This window comes from Sus scrofa, chromosome 18, assembly GCF_000003025.6.
Source record: "Sus scrofa isolate TJ Tabasco breed Duroc chromosome 18, Sscrofa11.1, whole genome shotgun sequence".
NCBI lineage: Eukaryota > Metazoa > Chordata > Mammalia > Artiodactyla > Suidae > Sus > Sus scrofa.
Genome location: NC_010460.4, coordinates 14753908 through 14765077, shown reverse-complemented (window position 1 = coordinate 14765077; position 11170 = coordinate 14753908).

Genomic DNA, 11170 nt, shown 5'->3' with positions numbered 1-11170 from the left:
TCTTCATACTGTAAAAAGGATTATGGATGCATAAATGGCCATGCTTTGAAGATCAGATATTTGTTGCCTACTGTATGGTAGGTCCTGAGGATTCTGAGGATTAAAAAGATGACTAAATATGTCTAGGTTGGGAAGTGGTTATATAAAAAAAAAAAAAAGAAAATGCTGCCCCAGACATAGAAAACAAACTCGTGATTACCAAAGGGGAATGGGGGAGGGAGAGCTAAATAGGAACTTGGGAGTAACACACACACACACACACACACACACACACACACACGACTCGGTATAACAAGGACCTTCTGTATAGCGCAGGGACCTACGTTCGGCACCTTATAATAACCGGTAATGAAAAAGAATCTGAAAAAGAATGTGCAGATATATATATATACATGTATAACTGAATCACTTTGCCGTACACCTGAAACATTGTAAATCAACTACACTTCAGTTAAAGAGAACAATAATATTTAAAAGGAAAGACTTCCCTCCTCCAAATGACCAACCCAGGAATGGCTTGTAGATCCGTGCCTGAGGGGGGCATGTTCTCCTTCTCTGTGGCCCTTAGCATGGACCACAGAGCTGAACAAGTAGCGAGGTTCCAGGAATACTAGCTGGAAGGTACCAAAATTTGGGAACTGGAGTTCCTGTTGTGGCTCAGCGGAAACAACCCTGACCAGTATCCACGGACTCGCTGGGTTCCAAATCCCTGGCCTCAGCGGGTTAAGGATCCAGCGTTGCCATGAGCTGTGGTGTAGGTCGCAGACACAGCTCAGATCCCTTGTTGCTGTGGCTGTGGTGTAGGCTGGCAGCTGTAGCTCCGATTCGACCCCTAGCCTGGGATCCTCCATATGCCACAGGTGCAGCCCTAAAAAGACAAAAAAAAAAAAAAAAAAAAAAAAACAAATTGGGGAACTGAGACCCAAGAGATACAGCCTGATTCTCCATGGAATGATTTTAATTCTTCTGAAACATTTTTTTGAAAGCTCAGAGCCCTTTTCTGTGAATGGAAACTTACAATTCCAACAAATAAACCAGATAAAAAGGAGTTTGCTCTGGGTGAGTGGGGGAGGCAGAGAGGGGACCTAGACAACCTTTGGGGCCCCTCGGCCCTGGTGCACAAACCCAGGCTTCCTCCAAAGGCAGTTTGAACCCCTTGGTTTCCCACCAGATGACAAGCCAGTCTAATCTCTAGTCCAGGTTAGGCCGCAGGTTGAGGGTTTGGGGTTTCCAGAGTGACATGGCTGGACTAAGGCCACATAGGTGTAGCTGAGCTGTAGAAGAAGAACATTGAAGAACATTTGGCTAAACAGCCAAAGACATATGTTCTAATTCTGGCTCTCTCACCAGTCAGCTGGCCTGTCTTGACGGAGTCACTTTGTCCCTTCTATACAAAGAAGGCTGTGACCACATGACCTCTGAGAGCCCTACCAGAGTTTGGTCTTGTCCAAACCTGCTGATTCGTGGTGACTAAGAGGGAAGGCCACGTAATTCTCCTTGGAGCGAAGGTTCAGGCCCGGAGCCTCTGCTGCAGAACCACACGGAAGATGAGCCAGGAGCAAGTTTATTGCCATCCTCCACTCTTCTTCGTCCTTGTCACATGCTGGCCCTCCGTGCCCGCCCCCCACCATGTTGAGCCAGGGGAAGGGGGTGGGGGGGCGGTCTGTCCTCTGTGGTCAATGCCCCTGTGACCCTGTGCGCCAGTTCCACAAAAACATGTCCTATTTCTGTCCTGGGGCTCAGGCCGACTCTTCCTTCCTGGGTCATATGCCTCGAGAATGCTCTTCCAAAATCTGCCGTCTCTTGCTTGACTGCCTCTCACTCCCTAATTCCACTGCGACAACTCCTGGCTTGCAAGTCTTGCGCAGCAGCTTGCTTATCACTAGGCTTATGTTATCTACAGAGCATAGAAAATCAAAGACGGTAGGAGAGAACATTGATTTCTAAAAGATAATTCTGTTAAGAGAACCCGACCTCTTTTGCTCAATAACACACAGTTGGGCACTTTAGATTTTCTGTCTCCAGCGTTAAGAGGGCAGCAGAAAGTCACAAAATTAGTTTCAGTGCAATTCTGCCAAAAGGTCACAGAATGAGAAGGTGGATCCGTTGACGAGATAGCATGTCAGGGACCTTTTCTTGATTCGAGTTCATCATCTGTAAAATGAGAATCACAATGCCACTCAGGAGCATTGTAAGGAGCACCTGAGATCACTGGTTGATTCAGCAAACATTTATTTTTATTTGTAATGTATCACAGATGGGCGGGGGAGTGTATCAGACCTAGGTATACCGTTTAAAAGGGAAAAAAGGGAGTTCCCTTCATGGCTCAGCAGTTAATGAACCCGACTAGGATCCATGAGGACGCGGGTTTGATCCCTGGCCTCACTCGGTGGGTTAAGGATCCGGCGTTGCCATGATCTGTGGTGTAGGTCGCAGACACAGCTCAGATCCCTTGTTGCTGTGGCTGTGGTATAGGCTGGCAGCTGTAGCTCCGATTCGACTTCTAGCCTGGGAACCTCCATATGCCACAGGTGCGGCCCTAAAAAAGCAAAAAATAAAAGGAAAATAAATAAATAAAAGGGGGAAAAGTGTTTTAGGATCCAGGTTGAGAAGTAAGTGGTACCTTAGAAGCCCTTTGCATGTCCCTCCCTGAGAACAAAATTCACCCCAAACCCCACCCTCTTTTTTGTCTAACTTTAGTCTGCATTTTTCCCCCGAGATGTCTTTTTTCCCCCAACTTTATTGAGATGTCATCACCGCATAACTTGGGTGTGTTTAGGGTGTTCAGTGGGAGGACTTGATGGGTGTAGGCATTGGGAAGCATCCACCACAATCAGGTTAGTTAACACACCCTTCAGCCTTGCAATGGTAACGACCATTGCGGTGGTAAGAATATTGAAGCTTTACTTTCACAGCTACTTTCAAGTATACGATACAGTATTGCTAACCACAGTCCCCATGCTGTGCATTCATTCTTGGCTGTTACAAATAACACTGCAATGAACATGGGAATGCAAATATCTCTTTAAGGTAGTGATTTCATCGCCTTTGGGATATATATACCCAAAAGTGGGGTCACTGGATAGCATGGTGGCTCTATAATTTTCTGAGGGATGTTCATACTGTTTTCATAGTGGCTATGCCAACTTACATTTCCACCAATGGTGCACAAGTGTTCTTTTTAGCACGTATCCTTGCCAGCATTTGTTTAATGGCTGTTCTAACAGGTGGGAAATGATAGCTCATTGTACTTTTGATTTGTGTTTCCCTGATGATTTGGGATGCTGAGCACCTTTTCACATGCTTATTGAACGTCTGTATATCTTTGGAAAAATGTTCAAGTCCTCTGCCCACTTTTTTAATAGGATTGTTTTTTCTTTTGCTGTTGCAACTCCCAAACTTGACGTTTGAATAAATAATTCTGTTCTTCTTCTTCATAGTTTTATGACCTGGGATTATAGCCTTAAAAATATGTTGTTTAACCTAAACATCCATCAAAAGATGAACAGATAAAGAAGATACAGCATATATGCGTATGTATATATATAGACACACACAATGGAATATACTCAGCTATAGAAATGAATGAAGTAATGCCATTTGCAGCAACGTGGATGGACCTAGAGATTATCATACTGAGCGAAGTAAGTCAGCCAGCGAAAGATGAATAACATATAATATCGCTTATATGTGGAATCTAAAATAAGACACAAATGAACCTATCTATAAAACAGAAACAGACTCACAGACATAGAGAACAAATTTGTGGTTGCTAAGCAGGAGAGAGGGGGAGGGATGGATTGGGAGTTGGGAATTAGCAGGTGCAAATTATTTAGAAAGGATAAACAAGGTCCTGCTATATAGCACAAGCCACTACATTCACTATCTTGTAATAAGCCAGAATAAAAGAGGAAAAAGAATATATATATCATTTTGCTGTACAACAGAAATTAACACAACATTGTTAGTCAGCTATACTTCAGGAAAATAATCTGAAAAATATGTTGTTTGGTGTTGCCTATTTTTAAGCTTTATATAAGTAGACTCTTAATATATTTATTTTTCTATGACTATCTTTTTTTTTTTTTTTTTTGCCTCAGCACTCTGTTTTTGAAATTCATCCATGAAGAGGCATACAGCTGCAGTGCGTACACGGTGAGAATAGGTCATGATAGGTTCATGAGATACCCGTGGAGATGCCCTTTACTAACCTCAGAGGGTTGTTTTGAGAATTAAAAAGAATACACGAGGGGTGTTCCTGTCGTGGTGCAGCAGAAATGACCAGACTAGGAACCATAAGGTTGTGAGTTCGGTCCCTGACCTCCCTCAGTGGGTTAAGGATCCGGTGTTGCCATGAGCTGTGGTGCAGGTGACAGACTCGGATGGGATCTGGTGTTGCTGTGGCTGTGGAGCAGGATGGCAGCTACGGCTCGGATTAAACCCCTAGCCTGGGAACCTCCATATGCCATGGGTACAGCCCTAAAAAGACAAAAAGACAAAAAATAAAAATAAAATAAAAATAAATTTAAAAAGACATGAAACTCATTAAACATTGTTTGGAATATAATTAATAATTATTGTCATTTATAATTGTCGTTTGCTGTTTTTTTTCTTCTATAACCCTTGAGTTGAGTGTATGTCTGTCTTAAAATTTCCAAACATGGTGTGTGTACTGGGGGAGGGGAGACACTTCTAGTTAAGTTGTTTTGTCAATTAATGCTTTAAAATTTTATTTAATTATGGCTGGGGAATATGATCTATATGATTTTAAGTCTTTAAAATTTGTTGAGGCCAGCGCTTTGGCCTCACATAGCTTTGATTTTCATCAATGTCCCACATGAGCTTAGAAATATGTGTTCTGGAGTTCCCATTGTGATGCAGTGGTTAACGAATCCGACTAGGAACCATGACGTTGCGGGTTCGGTTCCTGCCCTTGCTCAGTGGGTTAACGATCCGGCGTTGCCGTGAGCTGTGGTGTAGGCTGCAGACGCGGCTCGGATCCCACGTTGCTGTGGCTCTGGCGTAGGCCGGTGGCTACAGCTCCGATCTGACCCCTAGCCTGGGAACCTCCATATGCCGCAGGAGCGGCCCAAGAAATAGCAAAAAGACCAAAAAAAAAAAAAAAAAAAAAAAAAAAAAGAAATATGTGTTCTTCCAAATTAGTGATTATGCCCCTCAATCTGTACTCTTGCTGTTTGTTTGATCTAAGAAAGAAGTTTTTTGTTTTGTTTTGTTTTGCTTCTCAGGGCCACACTTGCACCATGTGGAGATTCCCAGCTAGGGGTTGAATCCAAGCTACAGCTGCTGGCCTACACCATAGCTCGTGGCAACGCCAGATCCTTAACCCAATGAGTGAGGCCAGGGATCGAACCTGCAACGTCATGGTTCCTAGTTGGATTCGTGTCCCCCAACTCCACAACGGGAATTCCCAAGATGTGAACATTTTTAAAGCAAGCGAGTGGTCAAAGCAGATTTGTTCTGTTTTGTTTAGAAAACCAACTCTTTTTTTTTTTTTTTTTTTTGTCTTTTGTCTTTTTTTGTTGTTGTTGCTATTTCTTGGGCCGCTCCAGCGGCATATGGAGGTTCCCAGGCTAGGGGTCAGATCGGAGCTGTAGCCACCGGCCTACGCCAGAGCCACAGCAACGTGGGATCCGAGCCGCGTCTGCAGCCTACACCACAGCTCACGGCAACGCCGGATCGTTAACCCACTGAGCAAGGGCAGGAACCGAACCCGCAACGTCATGGTTCCTAGTCGGATTCGTTAACCACTGCGCCACGACGGGAAGTCCAAAACCAACTCTTTTTGAGTGTTTCATAAAGTTTTCTCTTAATTAGACATTTTATTTTGAATAGTGTTAGATTTACAGAAAAATTTCAAAGATAGTACAGAGGTCCTCGTTTCCCATTGTTAACCTATTATTTTAGTATGGTATATTTGACATAATTATCAAACAAGATTGATAAATTATTAACTGAAGTCCAGACTTTATTCTGATTATTTTAGTTTTTACCTAATGCCCTTTGTCTTGTCCTGAGATCCCATGAGTTTAACCATCATGTCTCCTTAGACTCTCCTTGGCTGTGACATCTTTTCAGAATTTCCATGGTGTTGTTTTGTTTGTTTGTTTGTTTTATTTTTGCAGGGGTCTTTTTAGGGCTACACCTGTGGCATAAGGAGGTTCCCAGGCTAGGGTTCTAATCAGAGTTACAGCTGCTGGCCTACACCACAGCCACGGCAACGCCAGATCCTTAACCCACTGAGCAAGGCCAGGGATGGAACCTGCGTCCTCATGGATGCTAGTCAGATTCGTTTCCACTGAGCCGCAAGGGGAACGCCCCCAGATTTTCTATGTTTTTGATAATCTTAGCATTTTGAGGCATATTGGTACTGATTGGATATTTTGTAGAGTGTTCCTCAATTATAACAGATTTCTCTGTTGTTTTCTCATTATTAGATCAGGATTTTTAGTTTAGGGGAGGAAGATCACAGGTAAATTGATATTCTCATCACATCATATCAGGAGCACATTCTAATCTCTGTGACCTATCGGCATTGATTTAACCTTGATCACCTGGTATTAAACTTGGTAGACATGTGTGAGGTGCTATAATTTTTCAATGGGATGTCATCATAATAATATTATGATGTAATGCAATAGACTAGAATCCTGAGGCCTGGATACTGAGTCCATTTCTGCCGCTTAAATTGCCCTGTGAGCTTTGGTTGGCCAGTTTACCTCTCTGAGCCTCAAAGATTTGGGTGGTTGTTATAAAAGCAAAGTGTCGCTTGGCTGCGCATGCCAATATCAATGTTTATTCTTTTGAAATATGATCTGCATGTTTGTCCCTACTTCTGAAAAGCCTTCTAAACGATACGCAGTTCTAGCTTTGCAATTTGTGGAAGCCGCTTTCCAGGGTGACCCAGTGAACAAGGCTGACCTTTGGCGGCAATGATGGGGGGTTAGATAGCAAAGATAATGAAGACCTTGCGGCCTCACTTTGTGCTCTCTTGGGTCACTCACTTGGGGAGAGTCAGCCATTGTGTCATGAGGCCTCCAGAAGCTTCATGGATAAGCACACCTAGGGAGGACCTGAGCCCTCCTGCCAATACCCAGGACTGACGTGCCAGGGACGGAGGGCACCCTCGGAATCAGAACCTCCAGGCTCAGTCAGGCCTCAGCATGATGAGTCTCACCACCTTGGTTACTTCAGTCTCAAGAGAGAACCCCCATCAAGAACCACTCAGCTAAGCCGCCCCCGAATTCCTGAACTTCAGCAACTGTGGGAAATAAATGTTATAATTATTGAAAAACAGTAACAACCACAACCCCCACCCCCCCAAAACAAATGAAAAAACAAAGGGTTGGATCTCAAGGCTTTGGAAGGGTGTTCCAGGCCCTCCCCACTGGGGACTGCATGCGGAAGCACTCTCTGGTTTGGTTTCCAGACTCTTCCCCCCTTAAACCACAGCAGCTCTGATGTAGTTTATATATTGAGAGTCCACAGAGGAATTCTTTTCAAGGAGTTTGCTTCCAAAAATATGCTTAAAACCCTGGATTAGGAAACACCGGGTTAGACCACCTCTACCATTCTATCATTCCATCTATCAGGATGAAAAAACAAAAATACTTCTTACAAACACACAAGCCTGGAGGGAGCCTGGAAGGAGCAAGACGGGTGACACAATTCACAGCTTGCTCATCACTGTATCCGGAATTGCCCTTCCTGCGAGGCTGGATAGAGTCCAGGCCCTGGAGAAAGAGCTGGTCCTTTTTCAGAGGAAAGAACGCCACTTGGGACGGAGCTCCAACACCTGGAGCACCATCTATGAACTGTGAGGAGACAGTGGGTTTGTTTCTGTTGACATTTGGTTACAATAATAATGACGATATTAACAGCAGCAACAATGATGACCGGCATGTGTCGAGGGCTGTGCGCAAAGCCCGGGAGGCAGGTTGTACATCCCTGATCTCATGTCATCCTCAAGGCCGTGAAGCGGGACGCATTCATAGCCTGGGGAAATAGATGTACGTTAACTGATTCGCCAGAGTCGTGGATGAGGAAGAGCAGAGCTGCAGTGAAGACAGTCTGTCTCTTTATACAACGCTATGCTACCGTAATTTTGTGTATTTTAGGCCACTCCTTAGAGCCAAGCAGCCTCTCTTTGGGTCTGAAGGGCATTGATTTCACGCTAGGAGGTTTCCACAATGCATCATTATCAGCTTTCCATTCCTTCATTCACTCGTACGTGCAACGGACATTACCGAGCTCCCGCTCTGTGCCCAGGCACAGTTCTGGGCACCCTGGACAGAAGGGTGAGGAAAACAGATACTGGTGCCCCCTCGGATGTAGCTGGGGCTTGAGCTGGAGGAGGACCCGAGAAGCCAAGCTGTAGGGAGAGAAGGAAGGGAAGCTTCCCCTCAGGATCCTGAACCCCAAGTCTTCTTGGAGCACAGCTGGGAAATGCCATCAAGAGTCAGAAAGACTAAGTGTGACCTGGATCCAGACCTCAGGAGCCAGGACACCCCAACTCCCGCGACAGCCCCTCTAGGAAGCCTTCCTGTGTGGAATCCAGCACTGAAGGTGCTTCTCCTGGTACGGCTCCCCCGGGGTGGGGGGTGGCTCTGTTAGTGAGGACATGGCACTAGTGCAGCTTATTTGGAAATTGTGACAACACAAAGGACGTCGGGCCAAGAAACGTGACATGAGATCTTAGGAAACTGCGCCCTCTGAAATCAATATATATGGCTATTGTTCCTGGCAGATTTTCAAGCACCGGGCCTTAATTGTTCACGTAGTTCAATAAAATTTCATTCCCTCTTTCAGTTAGTCTCATTATCTAACAGTTCTACTCTTCAGCTGGAGCTTTGTTTTGGTCCAATTTCAACTGTTTCTTGAAGGTATTTTGGGGCCCCAACAGAACTCCTCAAACTGGGGATCCTGGGGGGGTGCTGCACCATTGTTTCGTAACCCCAAGAGACTTGGTCCCTGACAGCAGGAGTCCACATGAGTCTTGAGGCTGGGTTGCTACTTGCCCTGGAAGGAGGGGGTGTGAGTTCTACAAAGGGGCTTTTCACTGGGAAGGCAGGGCCCTCTGGCATCTATCTCCTCCAGCCTTGTGCTGCAAATACTCCTCTATTTTATCTTCAAAATGCAGAACCAGTCCTTTGTGACTGGTTTGATCCCCGTCCTCTTCCTCCACCCCAGGCTAGGAGCAGGCTCTTAGATATAATCAGAAGTCAACTAGAAAGTAGGGAGGAGGGCTCGCCGAGGGCGCTTTATCTTGTTTGTACTTCGGGCTGACTTCTAAATGGTCTTGTTTTGATAGAGTCCTTAAGCAGGAATCTAGAAGGCAGGCAACTGATTTAAAATATCCTACTATCAACATCATGAATATTTTCTCAGGTCAGTCTCCCAAAGCAATAGAAATTAGAGCAAAAATAAACCCATGGGACCTCATCAAACTGAAAAGCTTTTGCACAGCAAAGGAAACCAAAAAGAAAACAAAAAGACAACTTACAGAATGGGAGAAAATAGTTTCAAATGATGCAACTGACAAGGGCTTAATCTCTAGAATATATAAGCAACTTATACAACTCAACAGCAAAAAAACCAATCAATCAATGGAAAAATGGGCAAAAGACCTGAATAGACATTTCTCCAAAGAAGATATACAGATGGCCAGCAAACACATGGAAAAATGCTCAACATCGTTGATTATAAGAGAAATGCAAATCAAAACTACCATGAGATACCACCTCACACCAGTCAGAATGGCCATCATTAATAAATCCACAAATAACAAGTGCTGGAGGGGCTGTGGAGAAAAGAGAACCCTCCTGCACTGTTGGTGGGAATGTAAACTGGTACAGCCACTATGGAGAACAGTTTGGAGATACCTTAGAAATCTATACATAGAACTTCCATATGACCCCACAATCCCACTCTTGGGCATCTACCCGGACAAAACTCTACTTAAAAGAGACACATGCACCCGCATGTTCATTGCAGCACTATTCACAATAGCCAGGACATGGAAACAACCCAAATGTCCATCGACAGATGATTGGATTCGGAAGAGGTGGTATATATACACAATGGAATACTACTCAGCCATAAAAAAGAATGACATAATGCCATTTGCAGCAACATGGATGGAACTAGAGAATCTCATACTGAGTGAAATGAGCCAGAAAGACAAAGACAAATACCATATGATATCACTTATAACTGGAATCTAATATCCAGCACAAATGAACATCTCCTCAGAAAAGAAAATCATGGACTTGGAGAAGAGACTTGTGGCTGCCTGATGGGAGGGGAAGGGAGTGGGAGGGATCGGGAGCTTGGGCTTATCAGACACAACTTAGAATAGATTTACAAGGAGATCCTGCTGAATAGCATTGAGAACTTTGTCTAGATACTTATGTTGCAACAGAAGAAAGGGTGGGGGAAAAATGTAATCGTAATGTATACATGTAAGGATAACTTGATCCCCTTGCTGTACAGTGGGAAAATAAAAAAAATTAAAAAAAATAAATTAAAAAAGGGGGGATAAAATAAAAAATAAAATTGGAATGCAAAAAAAAAAAAAAAAAGAACTTGGGTTGACCAAAGACAAAAACAAATAAAAATTTAGCAAGTAAAAAAATAATAATAAAATAAAATATCTTACTAGTCGTTGCCTCAGTTTTTCCAAAGTGCCCATTCTTGACTACCTGGAGAAATGAGATTTGGGACTTGACACAACCATTGCTATAAAATGATAGTGTGGAGTTCTCATCGTGGCGCAGCTGAAACGAATCTGACTAGGAACCATGAGGTTGTGGGTTCGATCCCCAGTCTCACTCAGTGGGTTAAGGATCCAGTGTTGCCATGAGCTGTGGTGTAGGCTGCAGACTTGGCTTGGATCCAGCATTGCTGTGGCTGTGGTGTAGGCTTGTAGCTCCGATTTGACCCCTAGCCTGGGAACCTCCATATGCTGCGGGTGCAGCCCTAAAAAGCAAAAAAGCAAAAAAACAAATAAAAAACCAGTCTGCTCTGGATGATTTAGGGGGTGAGTGAAGGTTTGCAGTTTAACTGGGGCTAAGGTGGGACCTGCCCACCCAGCAGGGGGAACTGGACCACTGTGAAGAGTAGGTGCCAGGAAGAGAAGCCCCGGTGCAGCCCG